This window comes from Neophocaena asiaeorientalis, unplaced genomic scaffold (genome assembly GCF_003031525.2).
Source record: "Neophocaena asiaeorientalis asiaeorientalis breed wild unplaced genomic scaffold, Neophocaena_asiaeorientalis_V1.1 scaffold59, whole genome shotgun sequence".
Taxonomy (NCBI): Eukaryota; Metazoa; Chordata; class Mammalia; order Artiodactyla; family Phocoenidae; genus Neophocaena; species Neophocaena asiaeorientalis.
The window spans coordinates 20,056,943-20,077,545 of record NW_020174268.1 but is presented as its reverse complement, the minus strand read 5'-3'; the positions used below and the strand labels follow the sequence as shown (position 1 = coordinate 20,077,545).

The following is a 20,603-nucleotide window of genomic DNA, read 5'->3' as shown; positions in this document are numbered from 1 at the left end:
ACTGTTGGGAAACTGCTGTCCTGAGCTCAGTGCTGGGCAGTGTGGACACAGACACACAGTGCAGGATCCACTGATGGAGACACACAGGAATAAGATAGTGAGTCACGGTCCAAACCAGCCGTGCAGAGCACAAGTGCGGTTTTGTGTGTGTAACCGTGTGCCCTGTTCTCAGCCAGGCGGACACTGTGAAAACGCAGAGAAGGCGTAAGACCTGGTCCCTGTCTGAGGACGAGTCCTCCAGAGGGACACGCACAGCTGTGTTGGTGTTTCCGGGAATCTCTGCTCACAGGGACTCCTCCCCGCCTACTCTCTGCGGTTCCTGAAGGTTCAGGGGCCCAGGGTGGCATCTCCCTGTATTGGGGGGGGGGCCCAGGTATTGCCCCCCCCCCCAGTACCTCAGAGGCAACTCAGGGGGAGAATAATTTACTACCATATAATAGAATAGAATTTATGAAGGGCTCCTACCTCCAGGGTAGAACACCTATCTTATTGGAATCTTAGGCTGGAAAACCTATTCTGATTTGTTTTATTCTTGCTATTTTCCCTCATTACATAACTAAGGTGAGGGTTTGTTTTGTTTTTTCTCATCCTATAGAGGCCTGGGCAGGTCTGGAATATGATTGAGCCCAAAGTTTCTCATTTCCTAATGTTCAGATTATAATGAGTAACATAAGTTACCAACTGAGGCTATGAAGTCTCATTCCCTAGGGATCTTTAAAAGTGGGTTAGAGGGGCTTCCCTGGTGGTACAGTGGTTGAGAATCTGCCTGCCAATGCAGGGGACACGGTTTCGAGCCCTGGTCCAGGAAGACCCCACATACCAACGGAGCAACTAAGCCCGTGCGCCACAACTACTGAGCCTGTGCTCTAGAGCCCGCGAGCCACTACTGAGCCCACGTGCCACAACTACTGAAGCCCACGCACCTAGAGCCCGTGCTCTGCAACGAGAAGCCACTGCAATGAGAAGCCCACGCACTGCAACGAAGAGTAGCCCCCACTCCCCGCAACTAGAGAAAGCCCACATGCAGCAACGAAGACTCAACGCAGCCAAAAATAAAATTAAATAAATAATTAAAGAAAAAAAAGTGGGTTAGAATTTCAGCAGTCTGGTAGCCTGGTATGTGTCTGGCCCTACCTGAAGGAACGGGGACTTTGATTCGCTTTTATCTTGAGGAACCTGTCAGATTTATGTTTTGAAGACCATCCAGCCATGATTTAACAGTAAGTTTCTAAAAATACCTATTTGTTTTTGGCTGCTTTGTGGTGTCAGCTGTGATTCCTACCAGCTGTAACTACTGACAAGACCAAAAAACAGATTTGTAATTATTTGCTCTATTCTCCACGTTCTGCTCTGTGCCAGTTACGCGTGTGTGATTTTAGCAGGAACAGCCTCCTGACAGAAACGCGGACGTACAAGTTTATTATTCTCGCGAGTAACGCTTGCCAGCTCTCCTCTGCTTCTTCCTGACGCTGCTTGTTCTTTGAGACAGGAGTGCACCAACCACCTCCCTGGAGAGGCGCTGGCTTCTCAGCAGAGCCTGCCTTAAGGGGCTGTGTGAGATGGGCTTTCACCACTATCACTGGTGTTTACCTGCACCTTCCATATGGGGGGACAGATCTCAGGCAGCATCCATGCCTAAGCTGGGATGGAAAAAGGTCAAAGCAAGCACTGAACTCCACCCCCACCATCGGAGAAATAAACCAAGAAGATGACATCGTTACCAACCATTCAGGTGATGGGAGGGAATTTACCTCCAATGCAGGACCCACTCCTTCTCCTGCTTTTTATTTTTTTTAATTTTATTGAAGTATAGCTGATTTACAGTGTTGTGTTAAATTCAGTTACACATATATACATTCTTTTTCAGTCTTTTCCATCATGGTTTATCACAGGATACTGAATGTAGTTCCCTGTGCTCGAGTAGGACCTTGTTGTTTATCCATCCTGTGTATAAGAGTTACTGTTTTAAAGAGTATACAGTTCAGGGGCGTTTAGTACCTTCATGATGATGTGCGATCGTCACCCCTGTCTAGTTCCAGAACATTTTCGTCTCCCTGAAAGGAAACCTCGGATGCTTTGAGCGTCCCCGGGATGCCCTGTGCTCCCCGGGAACCAATGCTCGTTCTCTGTGATTTGCCTGTTCCAGGCATTTCATATGAATGGAACCGTGCAAGACGCAGCCTACGGCGTTGGCTTCTTTCACTCACCGTGAGGTTCTCAAGGTTTCTCCGTGTTGTGCATGTGTCATACTCTGTTCCTTTTTGTGGCTGAATAATTTTCCATCGTATGGACAGACCACACTTTATCCATTCAGCAATTGATGTCTGGATTGTTTTCATCTTTTGGCTACTGTGAATAATGCTGCTCTCGATGTTGGTGTACAAGTGTCTGAGTCCATTTTCAGTTCTTTTGGCTAATGTGACCTAGGAGTGGAATTGCTAGGTGAGACAGTAATTCCATGTTGAAGTTAGTGAAGAACAATGGCTGCACCACTTTACAGACCCACCAGTAACGTGCTAGGGTTCCAGTTTCTCCACATCCTCTCCAATACCTGTTATTATCTGTTCTTGTTTCACATATAGCCATCCTAGTAGATGTTAAGTGCGATTTCTTTGTGGTTTTGACCCGCATTTCCCTAATGACTAATGATGTTGAATATCTTTTCATGTGCTTGTTGGCCGTTGTGTTTCTTCTTCGGATAATGTATCCAAATCCTTTGCCTGTTTTTGATTTGGTTTGTCCATCTTTTATGCTGTTGAATTGTTGGGATTATTGATATATTCTGGACTCTAGACCGTTACCAGCTATATGATTTGTAAATACTTTCATTTTATGGTTGTCTTTTCCCTTTTTAAAAAATTTTTATTGGAGTGTAGTTGATTTACAGTGGTGTGTTACAGGTGTACAGCAAAGTGAATCAGTTGTACATATATACATATCCATTCGTTTTCAGATTCTTTTCCCATATAGGTTATTACAGAATATTGAGTAGAGTTCCCTGTGCCATACCAATAAGTCCTTGTTAGTTACCTGTTTTATATATAGTAGTGTGTATATGTCAATCCCCAGCTCCTATCACCTCCCCCCATGTTTCCCCTTTGGTGACCGTAAGTTTGATTTCGAGATCTGTGAGTCTGTTTCTGTTTTGTAAATAAGTTCATTTGTATCATTTTTATTAGATTCCACATGTAAGTGATAGCATATGATATTTGTCTTTCTCTGGCTTACTTCACTTAGCATGGTAATCTCCAGGTCCATGCATGTTGCTGCAAATGGCATTATTTCGTTCCTCTTTTATGGCTGAGTATATTCCACTGTGTATATGTACCAATCATAATCCCTTCCTCTGTCGATGGACACTTAGGTTGCTTCCATGTCTTGGCTACTGTAAACATTGCTGCAATGAACACTGGTGTGTATATATCTTTTCGAATTATGGTTTTCTTCAGATATATGCCCAGGAGTGGGATTGCTAGATCAAGTGGTAGTTCTATATTTAGTTTTTTTAAGGAACCTCCATACTGCCCTCCATAATGGTTGTACGAATTTACATTCCTACTGGCAGTTCTCCACACCCTCTCCAGCATGTATTGTTTCTAGATTTTTTAATGAGGGCCATTCTGACCAGTGTGAGGTGAAATCTCATTGTGGTTTTGATTTGTATTTCCCTAATAATTAGCGATGTTGAGCATCTTTTCATGTGCTTTTTGGACATCTGTCTTCTTTGGAGAAATGTCTGTTTAGGTGTTCTGCCCATTTTTCTTTTAGCATCTTTATTGGAGTATAATTGCTTTACTGCCCATTTTTGGATTAGGTTGTTCACTTTCTTGATAATGTCTTGATTCACAAAGGTTTTTGATGAAGTCCGATTTATCTATTCTTTCCTTTTGTTGCCTATGCTTTGAGTGTCATATCTAAGAAACATCGCCAAATTCAAGGTCATAAACATTTAGCTCTTATATTTTGGGTCTTTGATCCATTTTGAGCTACTTTTTGTATGTGATTGCAGGTAAGGGTCAACCTCATTCTTTTGAGTGTGGAAATCCAGTTACTCCAGACCCATATGCTGAACAGACTTTCCTCTCCTTATGAATGGTCTGGGTACCCTAGCCAAAAGTCAGCTGACCATAGACGTATGACTCTTAACTACATTACAGTGACTTATATGTGTATCCTGATGCCAGTACCACACTATTTTCATTACTGTGGTTTTTATATTAACTCTTGAAATAAGTTAGTATAAGTCCTATAACTGTGGTGTTCCTTTTCCAGGATTGTTTTGGCTATCTGGGGCCCCTTGTAATTCCCTATGAATCATAGGATAAATGTTTGTTTCTGCAAAGAAAAAGACTGTTGGAATCTTGCCTAATTGCTTTAGTTAGCACTTCTAGTAAACTTCTTGAGTAGAAGTGGTAAAAGCAGACATCCTTGTCTTGATCATAGAGTTTTCAGTCTTTCACCATTGAGTATGTTGTCAGTTGTGGGTTTTTCATAAATGCTCTGTTATGTGGAAGAACTTCCCTTCCCGTCTTAGTTTGCTGAGTATTTTTATTAGGAAAGGGTGTTGGATTTTGTCAGATGATCTTTCTGTGTTAATTTAGATGATCATTGATATTCTTCCTTCATTCTATTAATGTATTATATTAATTGCTTTTTGTATGTTGAATCACCCTTGCATTACTGGGATAAATCCCATTTGGTAAGGTTGTGTAATCCTTTCATTATACTGCTGAATTCGGTTTGTAGTATTTTGTCAAGAGTTCTCGTTTATAAACCCAAATTTCATTTCCCTGTGCTAATCCGTACTCCTTTTTTCTTTTCTTCTCATTAACCAGAATTAACCAAAGTAAATAGCTGACTGTGTTTCTTCACTTTTTCCTATGTCTTTGTGAGTAGATGGCTTTCAAACCATCTATAGATAATAGAATGCTATAAATGGTAAATGTTATTACCCCTTTCTAGCTTCAACTTTTCCCACACTCGCAGGACACAGTACAAGTGGAGGCCGTGTCTGAGTGTGTGCAAGTTGTAATAGCCATGTACCTTGATTAACTCACGTGGGTGAAGACCACAGTGCCTTGTGATGCCCAGATTCTCTGGAGACGGTGATTAACACAGGGAAGAGGTAGCTGCCCTGTGTACCCCACCCCCACCCCAGCTCTGTCCTGCGCCAGCAGGGGACCTGCACTCGCGTGTGGACAGCCCAGTCCACACATCCCGCGCTACAACCACCCGCCTCAGAGCGTGGACCCTGGCCGTGTGGTGTACTTCTAGGGATATGGAGCTAGCAAGGGGGTCAGGTTGGCCTTGGATGCCAGCTTGGGCCTTACTGGGCAGGGACTTCTAAGGTCTCGCGTACTTGGGCTGGGGGCAGGTGTGGGCTCTTGGTGGACATGTCCCCCTCCCCACATGGGAGGAAGGGCTGCAGGACACAGCAGGGTCAAAGGGTGGTGCTGTCATTGGCTAAAGCTGAGCAGGTTGGTGGATGTTCTCTGCGCTAGTTTCTGTGTTTGAATATTTCATTATAAAAAAGAGAGAAAAGCATACGCCATCCCGCACAGAAATGAGAGACGTCTGCCCAGCACAGTGCCCTGTGCCCTTTGTCTTTGGCGAGGCTGAGGCTGTTTCCTCGGCCGCCCAGCTAGAGACCAGGATGCATGATTTCAGAGACCCCTTCCCGTCCGTGGCTCTGTGAGGTTCTCACAAGCCCCAGCACTAGGAGGACCTTCTGGACCTGAAACGTCAGAGGGTCCAGGAGAGGCAGGGTGGAGCGCCCAGTCTGTCCCTCAGTTCCTGGGGAGATATGCCTTCATCTCACCAGGGTCCCAGCGGGGAGGGCCTCAGGGAGCCCCTCTCAGCTGGGCTCGGAGCTGCCTGGCAGTGCCTTCTGTGCAGGAACCGTGGCCGGTGCGGGTCACACAGGGAGGTCACACAGCTGAGAGCAGCCAGCACGGGCGCTGCGGACGTCCGGCGGCCACAGGAGGACCGCGCGTCTGCTCATGCCTGTGGCCCAGGGCGGTTAAGGTGGCCCCTGGAAGGAAAGATGAGAGAGAAGGGAGAAGCAGTGTGAGGGGACAGAAAAAGTGTGTGTTCTCATCAGCCACCTTCCCAAGGTGGGTAGGCTGATCACCTGAGCTGAGCTGGTGCTGAATTAAACCTTGTTCTTTCAGCCAAGATGATCAGAAACTGCTCTCTTGCAGAAACCCAAGAGCACAGTGAACTTCAGCTCATAGGACTGTTGAGAGTAGCTGGGCCCTGCTCCCCCCGCAAAGGCCCTTGGGGGAGCGTGAAGTGGACCCTGGGCTCAGGCCTGGATGGGCTGGGGGGAGGGGCTTTGGACCACAAGCAACTGCAGCTCTTCCAACTTCGCACCCTCAAGTTCCCGGACAGCAGACTGGGGATGTACGCGTTGCCGTGGCAAAGTGCTGCACAGCAGGTGGTTGAAACAACAGAGGTGTATTTTCCCACGGTTCTGGAGGTCAGAAGTCCCAGAGCAAAGGTGTTCCAGGGCTGGTTCCTTCCGAGGCCTCCCTCCTCTGCTTGCAGGTGAAGGCCGTCTTCTCCCCGTGTTCTCACATGGCCGTCCCTCAGTGTGTGTGTCTTAATCCCCCCTCCTAAGAACCCCAGTTAGCTTGGATTAGGGCCACCCCGATGACCTCATGTGACCTTTAAAGGCCTCATCTTGTAATCCAGCCCCATCCTGAGACCCTGGATGGTTAGGGCTCCTGCAGGTGCAGTCTGGAGGGCTACAGTTCAGCCGTCACAGAGTGTGCCGGCCAACGCTGTACACCGCAGTCTGTTGGGGGCAAGCCCGGTGACACCCCGGTAGCAGAAAATCGGGGCCATTCTCGAGCATTTCCCAACCCCCCACCTTTGGTTGGTCGTAAAGCCCAGCTGTCCTCTAGGGAGAACCTCCGTGTTGCCCCAGAGCCACGGCAGCCTTGGAGAAGGACCATTTCAGGAGAGGCAGGAAGCACGCCTAATCCTTGTGTTTTCAAAGAAAACTGACCTTGGTTTTCATTGTGGTTCAAAATAAGCATCAGGTTCTGCAGAGGCAGCTGTCTCTGGCCGGGTCCTGGGGCACCTAGGCGAGGCTCCAGGCCGGGGGGGCAGGTGGAATGGAAGCTTTCCGCTCACCGGAGCAACAGCTCACTCCTTGCCCCGGAGGCAGGGGCCCTGGTCCCCTTCCGTCAGGAGGCAGGCGGGGCTCCGAGGGTCGTGTAGGGACGGGGTGCACGCAGAGCGGGTTTTCAGAGGAGGGAGCCGCTCTCGAGGCATCCAGGCAGCATCTAATGTAAATAGAGGGGCAGTTGGCGAAACGGGACGTTCTCCTTGACGTGGGGCAGCCTTTCCCAGGTCTGTTTCACGTTACGACCTGAAGCCATTCTTTCTCTGAGCACCTTCGCGAGGTGTCCTCGTGGCCGGAGACTGACCATGTGTGATGTGCCCCCAGGACCAACGAGCGAGACCGGCTGCTCAAGAGGCTGGGCAGGAAGACGCCGCCCACCCACTTCCGGGGCAGTTCCCTCCAGCAGTCAGTGCCACGTGAGTAGCCCGCCGGCACGTGGTGTGGACCACTGCCAGGCTCTACACCCAGAAGTGGAAATGGGGTATCTGGCCCCAGGCAGGTGCACCCGGTGGGTAGGCGATTCCCCGGGATCCAGTCAAATGTCTGAATGACACGACCCGTAAACTTCAGATCTGATGTGGTTCAGCTCCTGGGGCAGCCTCCCCATCAGATTCTTTCTAAGATGGAAGTGATGCTCCTTTTACGTGGCTCCCCCCGAAGCAGCCCTACGCTACTGGCATGGTAATCACAACAATGGCAATCACTGGGGAAGAGTCCCTGTGGTCTTCCCAGGAAGGCTGTGCCCCGCGCTGCCCCTGCAGCTGGAGGCCAGGCCCCGTTTCTGCCAAGCAGGGTCTGTGGGGATGCGTCAGAGCCCAGAGGAGCGGGGTGGGGGTGGGGGGCGGGGAAACACCAGATGGAGCTCGAGGAAGGGATGGGCTCACCTGCAATCCAGCCCCTGGGCTGCCGGGCAGGCGAGGGTGCTGCAGCCGAGTGCAGGTGCCCCTGTGCGGGCAGCCTCCCTTCCCCAGCTGAGGCCCTGGTTCCTGCCTCTGAATCCTGCCTCGTCCCCGCCTGCACTGCCATCTCTTCAACTGACGCCCCACTTCTGCTCTCCTTTCTCTCCCTGAGTTGAGACGGAAACAAGGGGTAGAAAGTGAAGCATCACTGCATCCTTAGGACAGGTACTTGAGGATCTCTGCCCCGCTCAGCTGAGCTCCATCCCCCCACGGTGAACACATCTTTGCAGACTTTCTCAACAGAGGGAAGGAAAGGAACAGGTGGGGACGTCACGGCCGTCGGTGACCGCCCCCGCCTGGACATCCCCGTGGGAGAAGGGGCTGCAGTAGCTCCCAGCAGGGCCCACATGCCCCGCATTCTCTGAGGCTTCTCTGCCCCAAGACACCTGGCCAAGAGCCTCAGGTGGGCACATTAAGTGGCCCCGCAGAGCCCGGGCCCCAGCCACGGCCTCTGATCCTCGAGAGAGATTGAGTCCAGAGGAGGCTGGGTCCCAGCCACGAGGTCCGGGGCTCCACCTCAGAGCCGGGCTGCCTGCAGTCCCGTCCCAGCTCTGCCACTTTGTGACCTTAGGTAAGTTAACCCCTCTGTTCCTACAGCTGTAGAACAGATGACGTGAGAACCTCCCTGGGGTTATTGGGAGGATTCACTGAGATTGTACACATAAAGTGCCTGGAACAGAGCCTGACCGCGTGGAGTCCAAATGTTAGGTATTACTTGTTTTTTCTGCCACAAATTGAATAACTTTAGGCCACTTACATATTTCTCTAAACGTCTGTTTTCTCCTCTGAGGAGAAAAACAGAATGATCTGCATCTTACACAGCCTGTGAGGCTTCCCGGTGACGGGCACAGAGAACGCGAGGACTGGTTCCCTAAACGTAGGGCTTGCACCATGCAGCGTCCGCCCAGAGAAAGAGCAGACATGGAGAGCAAAAGCGGCACGAGAGCTTTCGTGGGAGTGCCGTAAAGGGTCTTAAAACTACTACAAAACGTTTTATGAACTCCCAGTATTTTGAAGGACCAAACCAAAATTCTGATCAACAAATACTAAAAATAGGCAAGACGCTAAAATCACACCACATTTTAAAGGCACTCAGCAACTAGGAGTAGGACCCTAATGGATCCCAGGGTGTTTCAGTCACGGACCACCAGAGAAGGCCATCAAGCATCGGGAGGGGCTCCAGGCCTCTGCTTGTCTCCAGCCTCAGTCTTCCCAGGAACCGGAAGGAAAAGCCCTAGTCTTGGAGCACTTGTTCTGATGGACCACCCGCACACAGGACTAGCAACCGAGCTCATTGTTTCCTACACGGTCTAATTTCCTTACCATCCACACAGTGTTCCCAATTTCCCAATTGCTATTAGGAGTCTGTTCCCAGACAGAAAATAGCTACTTTCATCAACATGTTATGAGAGCTCAGATTCAAAAAAACGCTATTTCAGGGAAGTTTTATTCCAAAATAATGAAAAAAAAATGAAATGATTTTATGGACTTCACCATGTGTTCTACCAGAGGAAGACAAAACAAATAAGAAACGCAACCTGCCCTTCCACCTACCCGAATTCTATCCCCGGATCCTGGCCATGGCTGAGCATTTAGGAAGGTCTGGTCCATTGAGTGCTTGCTCCAGGCCCCCATCATTCCTTCCTGGCTGTCAGGACTTCCTGAAGATGAATGACTGTGGGAAATGCTGAGAGCCAGGGACTCCCTCTGAGTTTGGATGCAAATAATGACAGTTAAACGTCCATCAGGCAAGAGCTAGTGAATGGACGGGGTTTCTTTGTCAGGCTGGGCAGGCAGAGGCTGGCTGGGTGATTATGGTCCCTGCTGTCCTGCTCTAACCCCTATCAGGCTTTGTTTCTAAAGAGGAAAATATTTATCTGAATCACAGAGACGCTCGTGCTCCCAGGACCACCCTATCAGGCCACTCTCCTTTTTTTTTTTTCTTTTCCCGGACGCGCAGGCTCAGCGGCCATGGCTCACGGGCCCAGCCGCTCCGCGGCATGTGGGATCTTCCCGGACCAGGGCACGAACCCGCGTCCCCTGCATCAGCAGGCGGACTCTCAACCACTGCGCCACCAGGGAAGTCCTCCTTTCTTTCTTGAATTCAAAGTCCACTTAAGCTCAGTAGAGACTAAGAACATCCTGGTATCCATTTTGGAAACATGATGGTGGATGCACCCAGGGGAGCTGGTGGAGAAGCCCTCTGGTAGTGACCTCTGGGCACTCTGCTGACCCTGGGAGAAAAGATTTGCTATCGAACCAGAAGCTTCCCTCTGCTGTCCCTTAGGACAGATGCCTAGAAACCCTTCCCACTCCAGAGGGGCTGAGTTAGTTATCCCACTGGACGGCCCTTGTGCCCATGACACAAACAGGAGCTGTGGAGAGCACTGCAGCTGGCTTCCCGCAGGTACAGGTGGATCTGAGTGGAAAACAACGAATAAATAAAGACAGGGCTGCTGCCCCTTCCACTTGAACACAGGTAGACAATTCCAGATGCTTTTCCCAAAAGGACAGTCCCAAACAATGTTCATGTTTACGTCTCAGCAAGTCCCCTTCATTCCTTCCCCTGCCCCCCACCCCCCAAAAAAACCACATTAAATAAAAGGCAGGTAGCAACTGCTCTGTTTGGGATGACTGTCAAGACAGGCTCCTTCGTCCCTGGCCTGGAGTAGAGGCCGCCCCTGGCCTGGAGTAGAGGCCGCCTCTCTGGGCGCCAAGGGTAGAATTAGCCCCAACCACAGGAGAGGGCTCTGTGGCCTGGGCATCGCCAGCCAAGGAACCATGCTGGCGCCCATGTGGTGGATAGGAGCTGGGAGGACCTGGGCCTGGCCCAGCCCAGCCCATTCATTTTACAGAAAAGTAAACCAAGAAGACGGAGAGCTTCAAGGGCCCCGGTTCTGTGGCCAAGTCACAGCCAAGCGAGGATTGGAACGAGCGCTTCTCACTGGCGCCCTCGGCCCTGGGCTCAGCTCTACCGTGAAAGCAGGGCAGGGGGATGACCAGCTAGGGACAGAGAGCCCCGCGGTCACCTACCTCCCTGGGGAGGGAAGAGCTACACAGTGTCCCCATCTCTCGGGGTCAGGGCCCCTTCTGCAGGGAAGCGTCCCCCTGGGTGGCAGGCCCACCACCCAGCAGCATGGGGGATCCGAGGACAGCGCTGGGGCCAGCTCGGGAAACAACCGATCTGCCTAGAAACATCCCCTTCAGGAGACTGGAAGGTGGGTGCTGTCCAGAGCCCAGGGAGAGGCAGCTGGTCTGGTACGTCGTGGCAGCCAAGACACAGCACAAAGAGCACGCTGGGGCCGGACACAGGGCTGCAGTGCCCACAGCCACACAGGTTTCAGGAGGTTTCCTCGCCCACCGTCACCTCGACCCACAGCTCAGAGGTGAGAGGAGGCATTTCCTCTTCAGGTCCCAGGAAGCACCCGAGGCTGGGAGACCCAGCACAGCCTCCTTGTAGGAAGCAGTGGGCCATGAGGAAGCCCAGGAGTGCCAGGGCCACCCAGGGCAGGATGAGCCGCCTGCCTGCACCGGCTGCAGGGGCTCACGCTGCCCTCGGGCTGCTGTCCCAGGGTGGGGCCTTTGGGTTGGTGGGTTTGGTCTATGTTAGAAATGCAGGTGAGCAGCTCGACCGACGCCCCATGGGGGCACCTGTGTTCTCACTCTGCTTTCACTCCCACCTGCTCCCTGCTGCCCAGCCATGTCCTCAGTGGCTCCCAGGCCACCTCTGCAGCTCAGCCCACACCTCCTGCCTCCCACGGTGGCCCTCCTGAGCCCCGGGGTCCTCTCAGGCTGAAAGGCATGCTCTCGGGAAGAGCTGGCCAGCCAGCCCTGGGGAGGATGGAGACTTGGTTTACAGTGTGATCAGAGCAGGAAGTCACTTCCTCTCCTCCATCCCACGAGGACTTTTTTAGACATTGCTACTGTATGTCTTTATAGTCCAGAAACTTTCCTTTTTAAGCCAAATGTCTGAGTAAAGTAAGACTCCAGGACTAAGGGTCACAAGATGGCAGAGTAGGAGGACATGAGCTCACCTCTTCTTATAGAAACACCAAAATCACAACTAACTGCTGGACAATATCAACAGAAGAACGCTGCAACCTACCAAAAAAGACACCGCCACAGCGAGACAGTAGGAGGGGAGCAATCTTGATAAAATCAAATACCATACCCACCGGATAGGCAACCCACAAACTGGAAAATAATTATACCACAAGTTCTCCCACAGGAGTGAAAGTGCTGAACCTGAGAAAATATTTGAAGAGCAAATAGCTGAAAACTTCCCTCACATGGGAAAGGAAACAGTCACCCACGTCCAGGAGGCACAGAGAGTCCTAGGGACAATAAAACCAAGGAGGAACATGCCAAGACACAAACTGACAAAAACAAAAGACAAAGAAAAAAAAAAAGCAGTAAGAGAAAAGCAACAAGTAATGTACAAGGGAACTCTCCTCCCCTAAGGTTATAAGCTGATTTCTCAACAGAAACTCTGCAGGCCAGAAGGGAGTGGCATGATATATTTAAAGTGATCAGAGGCAAGAAACTACAACCAAGATTACTCTACCCAGCAGGGCTCCATTCAGATTTGATAGAGAAATCAAAAGCTCTACAGACACGTAAAAGCTAAGAGAATGCAGCACCACCAGGCCAGCTTTGCAACAAACGCTAAGGGAACCTCTCTAGGAAGCAAAGAAAAGGCCACAACTAGAAACAAGAAAATTATGAACGGAACAGCTCACCAGTAAAGGCAGACATACGGTAGAGGTAAGAAACTGCACACAAATATGATATCAAAACCAGCAGTCATGAGAAGAGGAGAGCACAAATGCAGGATATTGGAAATGCGTTTGAAATTAAAAGACCAGCAATTTAAAACAATCTTGTTTACACACAGACTGCTATATCAAAACCTCATGGTAACTGCAAACCAAAAACCTACAATAGATACACAACAAAGGAAAGGGAATCCAAACACAACATTAAAGGTAGTCATCAAATCACAAGATAACAGAAGAGGAAGGGAAGAAAAAAGACCTGCAAAAACAGATCCAATTAACAAAATGGCAGTAAGAACATACATATCAATAATTACCTTAAAGGTAAATGGATTAAACACTCCAACCAAAAGACACAGGCTGGGTGAATGGATACAAAAACAAGACCCATACATATGCTGTCTACAGGAAGCCCACTTCAGATCTAGGGACACGTACAGACTGAAAGCGAGGGGATGGAAAAAGACGTTCCATGCAAGTGGAAATCAAAAGAAAGCTGGAGGAGCAATACTCATATCAGACAAAATAGACTTTAAAATAAAGACTGTTACAAGAGACAAAGAAGGACACTACACATTGATCAAAGGATCTATCCAAGAAGAAGACAGAACGATTGTAAATATATATGCACCCAACATAGGGTCACCTCAACATACAAGGCAAATACTAACTGCCATAAAAGGAGAAATCAACAGTAACACAGTAATAGCGGAGTAATAGCGGGGGACTTTAGCACCCCACGTTCATCAATGAACAGATCAGACAGAAAGTCAAAAAGGAAACACAGGCCTTAAATGACACATTAGACCAGATGGACTTAATTGATATTTATAGAGCATTCCATCCAAAAGCAGCAGAATACACATTATTCTCAAGTGCACATGGAACATTCTCCAGAACTGATCACATGCTGGGCCACAAAGCAAGCCTCGGTAAATTTAAGAAAACTGAAATCATATCAAGCATCTTTTCCGACCACACCACTATGAGATTAGAAATAAACTACAAGGAAAAAAACTATAAAAAACACAAACACGTGGAGGCTAAATAATATACTACTAAACAACCAATGGATCACTGAAGAAACAAAAGAGGAAATCAAAAAATATCTAGAGACAAATGAAAATGAAAGCACAATGATCCAAAACCTATGGGACATGGCAAAGGCAGTCCTAAGTGGGAAGTTTATTGCAATTACAATCTTACCTCAGGAAACAAGAAAAATCTCAAATAAACAACCTAACCTTATACCTAAAGCAACTAGAGAAAGAACAAACAAAAACCCAAAGTTAGCAGAAGGAAAAAAATTATAAAGATCAGAACAGAAATAAATGAAATGGAGACAAGGGGCTTCCCTGGTGGCGCAGTGATTGAGAGTTTGCCTGCCGGTGCAGGGGATGCGGGTTCGTGCCCCGGTCCGGGAAGATCCCGCATGCCGTGGTGCGGCTGGGCCCGTGAGCCATGGCCGCTGAGCCTGCGCGTCCGGAGCCTGTGCTCTGCAACAGGAGAGGCCACAGCAGTGAGAGGCCCGCATACCGCCAAAAAAAAAAAAAAAAAAGGAGACCAAAAAAACAATAGAAAAGATCAATGAAACTAAAAGCTGGTTCTTTGAAAAGATAAAATTGATAAACCTTTAGACCCATCAAGAAGAAGAGGGAGAGGGCTCAAATCAATAAAAATCAGAAAGGAAAAAGAAGTTACAACAGGCACCACAGAAACAAAGGATCATAAGACTACGACAAGCAACTGTATGCCAATAAAATGGACAACCTGGAAGAAATGGGCAAATTCTTGGAAAGGTACAATCTCCCGAGACTGAACCAGGAAGAAATAGAAAATATGAACAGACCAATCACAAGTACTGAAATTGAAACTGTAATTAAAAAAACTCCCAGCAAACAAAAGTTGAGGACCAAATGGCTTCACAGGTGAATCCTATCAAACATTTAGAAAAGAGTCAATACCTATTCTTCTGAAACTATTCCAATTGCAGAGGAATGAAAACTCCCAAACTCATTCTATGAGGCCACCATCACCCTGATACCAAAACCTTATCAAGATACCACAAAACAAGAAAATTACAGGCCAATATCACTGATGAACATACACAAAAATCCTCAACAAACTACTAGCAATCCAAATCCAACAATGCATTAAAAGGATCATACACCATGATCAAGTGGGATTTATCCCAGGGATGCAAGGATTTTTCATTACCCACAAATCAATCAGTGTGATACATCACATCAATAAACTGAAGAATAAAAAGCATACAATCATCTCATAGATGCAGAAAAATCTTCTGACAAAATTCAGCACCCATTTATGATAAAAACTCTCCAGAAAGTGGGCAAAGAGGGAACCTCCCTCAGCATAATAAAGGCCATATACGACAAACCCACAGCTAACATCATACTCAATGGTGAAAAGGTGAAAGCATTTCCTCTAAGATCAGGAACAAGACATGGATGTCCAGTCTCACCACTTTTATTCAACATAGTTTTGGAAGTCCTAGCCATGGCAATCAGAGAAGAAAAGGAAATGAAGGTAATCCAAATTGGAAAAGAAGTAAAACCGTCACTGTTTGCAGATGACATGATACCATTGGGTTGGCCAAAAACTTCGTTCGGGTGTTTTCAATAACATTCTATGGAAAGACCCAAACGAATTTTTTGGCAAACCCAATACATATAGAAAATCCTAAAGATGCAACCAGAAAATTACTAGAGTTCATCAATGAATTTAGTAAAGTTGCAAGAAAAATTAAAGAAACAATCCCATTTACCATCACATCAAAAAGAATAAAATGCCAAAAGTAAACCTACCTAAGGAGGCAAAAGACCTGTACTCCAAAAACTGTAAGAAGAAAGAAATCGAAGCTGACACAAACAGATGGAAAGATATACCATGTTCTTGGATTGGGGGAATCAATATTGTTAAAACGACTATACTACCCAAGGCAATCTACAGATTCAGTGCAACCTCCATCAAATTACCAGTGGCATTTTGCACAGAACTAGAACAAAAGAGTCTTAAAATTTCTATGGAGACACAAAAGACCCCAAATAGCCAAAGCAATCTTGAGAAAGAAAAACAGAGCTGGAGGGATCAGGCTCCCTGACTTCAGACTATACTACAAAGCTACAATCATCAAAAGGGTGTGGTACTAGCACAGAGATAGAAATATAGATCAATGGAACAGGACAGAAAGCCCAGAGATAAACCCACACATCTACGGTCAATTAATCTACGACAAAGGAGGCAAGACTACACAATAGAGAAGACAGTCTCTTCAATAAATGGTACTGGGAAAACTGGACAGCTACATGCAAAAAAAAAAGTTAGAACATTTTTTAACACCATACACAAAAATAAACTCAAAACGGATTAAAGAGCTAAATATAAGACCAGATACCATAAACTTCTTAGAAGAAAACATAGGCAGAACACTCTTTGATATAAATCACATCAGGTTTTTGGGGGGGTTTTTTTGCGGTACATGGGCCTCTCACTGTTGTGGCCTCTCCTGGTGCAGAGCACAGGCTCTGGACGCGCAGGCTCAGCGGCCACGGCTCACGGGCCCAGCCGCTCCACGGCATGTGGGATCTTCCCGGACCAGGGCACGAACCCGTGTCCCCTGCATCGGCAGGCGGACTCTCAACCACTGCACCACCAGGGAAGCCCCATCAGTGTCTTTTTTGATACATCTCCTAGAGTAATGGAAATAAAAACGAAAATAAACCAACGGGACCTAATTAAACTCAAAAGCTTTTGACAGCAAAGGAAACCGCAAACAAAACGAAAAGACAACCATCAGAATGGGAGAAAATACTTGCAAATGATGCAACCAACAAGGGATTAATCTCCAAAATTTACAAACAGCTCATATGGCTCAATATCAAAAAAACAAACAACCCAATCAGAAAATGGGTAGAAGACCTAAATAGGCATTTCTTGAAAGAAGACATACACATGGCCAAGAGGCACATGAGAAAATGCTCAACGTTGTTAATTAGAGAAATGCAAATCAAAGCTACAATGAGATATCACCTCACACCAGTCAGAATGGCCATCATGAAAAAAGTCTGCAAACGAGAAATGCTGGAGAGGCTATGGAGAAAAGGGAACCCTCGTACACTGTCGGTGGGAATGTAAGTTGGTGCAGCCACTATGGAGAACAGTGTGGAGGTTCCTTAAGAAGCTAAAAACAGAGCTACCCTATGATCCGGCAATCCCACTCCTGGGCATAATATCTGGAGACATGCACCCCAATGTTCATTGCAGCAATGTTTACAATAGCCAGGTCATGGAAGTAACCTAAATGTCCACTGACAGATGAACGGATAAAGAAAATGTGGTACATATACACAATGGAATATTACAAGGCCATTAAAAGGAATGAAATAATGCCATTTGCAGCAACATGGATGGACCTGGAGATTATCATACTAAGTGAAGTCAGCCAAAGAAAGATATCACGTGATATCACTTATATGCAGGATCTCAAAAACTGGTACAAATGACCTTATTTACAAAACAGAAACAGACTCACAGACTTAGAGAGTGAACTTATGGAACCGGGGGTGAGGGGGTGTAGGGATAGATGAGGAGTTAGGGACTGACACGTACACACTGCTATATTTAAAATAGATAACCAACAAGCACATAGCACAGGGAACTCTGCTCAATACTCTCTAATAACCTACATGGGAAAAGAATTTGAAAAAGAATAGGTACATGTATAACTGTAGCACTTTGCTGTACACCTGAAATTAACACATTGTTAATCAGCTATACTCCAATATATCAATAAAATTAAAAATTTTAGAAAAAGGAATCCAGGACGATACATGGGCAAGATTTCTCTTTTCTTCTCCTTTAAAGGATATGACGAACCAACAGCTCCAGTAACAGTCATAAATATGCACAGACAAAAGGCATGCTGTTGCCTGTGACGTCTTTTGCTCAGAAGGTCTAATCCAGCTGCGGGACGTTTCCGTACCCCGACCCAGAAGGGTCGGCCAACAGAGAGGGACTCCTGCAAATGTCCCTCCTGTGGGAAGGGCCAGTTAGGAGGGACAGCCCTGCCTTGGGCTGTGAATGCCAACCCCGTCTGAGAACCTCAGGACGGAGCTGCAGGAGAGCGCCGGCCCTTGGGCAAGTCATGACATCACCTTGTGCCTCAGTTTCCCCACCTGTGACACGGGAAGAACTCTCACCCATCTCATAGGGCTGTCGGGAGGAGGAACTGAGCTATGTGTGCGTAGTACATACAGCAGTGCCTGAGACACGGAGCATTCGATAACTGTCTGCTATCGTCACCAGCATCATTACTGGAACTGACTGTAAAAACCAGTCCTTCTGTAGCCACTGGGCCAATCATTAAATTCCTCTTGACTTTATCTAGTGATCTTTTTCTTTATTTACCCAAAAGTAAACCCGCAGCAACGTATTATGGTCCAAACCCATGCGATGTCAGTGAGGCAAGCCCCCAGCACTGTGTGCGCTTTGCCAGCCTTTACCGTTAGCATGTGTCTATTTACCTACCTGGCATGTTTACTGGCCTGCAGCTTCGGGTGGACTGGGACATTTCCGGCGCAGAATGACTTTGCCTTTCCCCTTGACCGGTGGTGGGAAAGTGCAGCCGTGGACCGGTGACCCACTGATTACGCTTCACAGGCAGAAATGGGAGGCCAGCCCTGAGCCCTGCCCAGAACCACCCGGCCTCCGCCCACTCTTGGCCACCCGCCCCTTCAAGGGGGTCACGGGTCTCTGGACCCCCATCCAAGGCTGCGGAGGCCAGTGTGCAGAAGCTCGGCTGCAGCCCCCCGAGCAGCCTCTCCTGGTCCCCCTAACCGGCCCCGCTGTGCTCTTCTTCCAGATGGGTACGCCTTCTCGCAAGAGGAGCACGGGGCCATGACTCAGGAAGAAATAGTCCGCGCCTACGACACCACCAAACAGAAATCCAGGAAGAAGTAAGACGTGGTCTCCCGGTGGAGCCTCAGAAAGAGATGGTCTGGCTGCACCCAGTGTTCACACGTGCTTGTCAGAAGAGACGGGTGTCGGTGGCCAAAACACCAGAAACACATCCCGTGGCCTTAGCCCACCCATTTGTTAGTTCCCGATGCCCTCAGACACCTGGACATGGGCCGCAGGGGAGGCCACCTTCCCCCTTCCCACTCGTCCATCCGCAGTGCTTGGCCTGACTTTCGTGTACGCTGTTCCGAAGCATTCAGCTGTGCCCTGTGAGGTGTGAAATTAAAACCATTATGCTTCACCAGTGTTTCAACATCAGTCCCGGCGGTTCTGGGAGAAGACGGAGTGGGTTTCACGGTGCATGAGAAACCCACCTGGTGGGGCTGCAGTGGGCACGCCGACTTCCTGTGCTGTCAACGCACAGATTCGGTCCGCGGTCAGCGTGTAAACCTCACTGGAGGCAAGCTGCCAGCTTGCTTTGATTCCCCCCTTTGTTTGTATGAAGTTGGCATAAACGTCCTGATTGCAGTGAAATCACAACATAGATGTCTGGGTGGCAAACCTGAGAACGATATTGGAACCTCAGTCACGTTCCCAGCAGGGCGGGCCCGTCGGGGTCCCCATGGTCCCTGCACCCTTGCTGCCCAGGCGCCCCACACTCAGACCTGCTGCATGGCTGTTCCCACGCTTGGTGCATGGTGGCAGCGGGCACCCGCCCAGACCCCCGCCCTCCCTCCTTCTCCCCAGATTCAGATATGGATGCCAGAAACCCCTTCCTCTATAACTAAAGAAACATAGCGATTCGCGTAGATCCTAAGTGTCTGTTCTATCTGCCTCTTTCTGACGACAGGGGAACCTGCAGGTCAGGGCAATGGTGGAGCCGCTGGGGCCCTGCCCGCCTTGGTCAGGCTCTCAGAACTCATTTCCCGGCCTCCAGACCCCTGGACCTGGGCACCTGCTTAAATTAGAACCCACGCTTGTTCCCTTGGGAGCTCAGAGCACATTTTGCCTTTTGAGTGAATTTATAGCACATCATCCCAACGAAGGCGCACACCTGTCGCTCCGGAATCTGAGCCGATGAGTAACCCAGTGGGGAGAGGGAGGGCCCCCGAGGCTGCTGAGGAAGACGACCGTTGGAGGGAAGCAAGGGCACGGAGACACTCTTCCTGCAAATCTCAGTAGAAATTTCTGAAATCAAGCCCTGAAGCCCAGACAGTTGTCATGATCAGCCTCAGGTGTCCATGGACACGGGTTTTAAGTGAACAGAACTCCAAACATTTCAAGGAAACGGCCTTCCTTACACTGACAGGTTTTCCTTCCTTATCCAGCCAGTGCTAGACGCAGGCGGCTCTCTGCACGTGAGGGGCCCTGAATCTCAGCCGAGGAAGGGGAGTGCCGAGTCCCTGACTTTGAACCACGGCGTCCCACGTTCTGAACGTGGACCGAACCCGGATGCCCTGGGGCGGGAAAGCAGCACCTGGAGCCCTTCATAAACGCCCGGTCTGGAGGCACGTCCTCTGCTCGCAGCTTTGGCGGCCGAACCAGATTTGGGGATCTGGCTTAACTTCAACACTTCTGGGCAGCTGCTGCTGAAAACGGCACGGCCCCTCTGGGGAGGGCTGAGCTAAGTTAGGAGATGAAACAACAGGGCATTCTGCTTCCTCCCCGTCATTTCGGAGCACCCACATCTCACCGGGCATGGAGATAATTTAGAGTATGATTTGCGTGGACCACAAAGACGAATCCCCCGCTCGTGAGGTGACG

At 48.7% G+C, this 20,603-nt stretch overlaps 1 long non-coding RNA gene across 1 annotated transcript; it reads left to right on the top strand.

Annotated features, from left to right (window-relative positions):
* Positions 1–7,451: 7,451 nt before the first annotated feature.
* Positions 7,452–19,140, top strand: LOC112406643 (uncharacterized). Its single transcript, XR_003004598.1, has 2 exons — positions 7,452–7,545; positions 18,745–19,140. It is a non-coding gene; the product is annotated as an uncharacterized LOC112406643 (long non-coding RNA).
* The last annotated feature ends 1,463 nt before the right edge of the window (positions 19,141–20,603 follow it).